The sequence below is a fragment of the Octodon degus genome, unplaced genomic scaffold, assembly GCF_000260255.1.
Source record: "Octodon degus isolate 3935 unplaced genomic scaffold, OctDeg1.0 scaffold00162, whole genome shotgun sequence".
Classification (NCBI taxonomy): Eukaryota; Metazoa; Chordata; class Mammalia; order Rodentia; family Octodontidae; genus Octodon; species Octodon degus.
The window spans coordinates 3,490,035-3,491,660 of record NW_004524738.1 but is presented as its reverse complement, the minus strand read 5'-3'; the positions used below and the strand labels follow the sequence as shown (position 1 = coordinate 3,491,660).

The 1,626-nt window shown below is 36.9% G+C and overlaps 1 protein-coding gene across 1 annotated transcript in view; it reads left to right on the top strand.

Moving 5' to 3' along the window:
• Nucleotides 1–1,626, top strand: part of Dnah6 (dynein axonemal heavy chain 6) — a 296,200-nt gene that overhangs the window by 151,348 nt on the left and 143,226 nt on the right. The window lies entirely within an intron of this gene.

Genomic DNA, 1,626 nt, shown 5'->3' with positions numbered 1-1,626 from the left:
GGATCAATGGAACAAATTAAAAGATTTGGAAACAACTGTAAACACACTTTTAAACCTTATCTTTGACAAAAGGCTCACACACTCCCTGAAAGAGATCCTCTGCAATAAATGGTACTGGAAAAACTGGCTTTGTACACGTTGATGACTAAAATTAGACCCATTCCTATCACCATGCACTAAACTAAAATCAAAATGGATTGAACATCTGAGTATTAAAACAGCAACACCAAATCTAGTTGAAGACAAAAATGTGTAGAACTATTGAAGACAGGTGGAGGCAAAGACTTCATGAGCAAGACCCCACCTGCACAGAAAATACTACAAAGAGTCAACTACCAGCATCTCATCTTATTAAAAGGCTCTTGCACAGAAAAAGAGATCACCAACAGAGTAAGAAGACACCCACAGAGTGAGAAAAAAATGTTCTCCAGTTGTTCCTCAAAGGACTAATTTCTAGAGCATATAAAGAATTGAAAAAATTAGACCCCTCCTCATTCAAAGACCTAGTTCAAAAATAGTCATCTGAGATGAATACACACTTCTCAGATAGAGAGGTAGAAATGGTAAATAAATGCATGAAAGTGTTCAGCATCACTGGTCATTCAAGAGATGCAAATTAAATCAATGCTGAGATTCCATCTCACTCCAGAAAAAAATGTCTGTTATCAAGAAATCAGCCAAAAGCAAATACCAGCAGAGATATGCAGGAAAAAAGGAACGTTTCTCCACAGTTTGGGGAATGTAGACTGGGGCAACCACTGTGGAAATCAGTTTGGGAATTTCTCAACAAACTAGGGCTACAGGTCCATTTGACCCAACTATTGCCTTTCCTTAGTATCTTCTGAAAAGAATTGAAAGTATCATACTACAGCAATATATCTGCACCCATCATTGGAGCAGCACAGGTTGTAATAACTAATCTTGGAGATAAACCAAATGTCCAGCAATTGATGAATGGATAAAAAAAATGTGTTTTTCTATACAATGGAGTAGTACTCAGTCATAAAGAAAAATAAACGTGAGACAGCTCTATGGATGCAACTTGAGACCATACTGCTAAGTGAAATAAATCAGACAAATGTGTAAATATCATAGTCTCTGTCATGTGAGAAACTGAAAATAAGAACCAAAATGTACAGTAGATATTGTGAAATGTAACAAAGTGTTCAAAAGGCAATGGAAACTGGGGGTGGGGAGAGAAGGAAAAAGAACATGAGAAAAGAATAAAATGGAAACAAAGCTTTGTGAATAAGGAGGAGAAGAAGGGTTGAAGGGAGGGGAGGGAAAAAAGAGAAATCAAGATACGTCATATACAGGTATAAATTCCCTATGATGAATGTGATCATGGTGTATATCTACATTGTATGCGTAAACTTAATAATAATTTAAAAATTATTGTCCTGCTTGGTCATAGAATTCTATATTTTTAAAATTAATGATTTTAGCAAATGTCTATTCCATATTTAGTATAAAAGTGAACATTGGAAGTGTTTTTTAGGAACTGGCCAGATAGCTCAGTAGACTAAGTGCCTGCTTAGGCAAGCACAGGGATCAGGGTTTAATTCCCAGTACTGCATACAGCACCAGCCACACCCCCAGGCATGCTGAGCTGGGGTACCTAGTCTG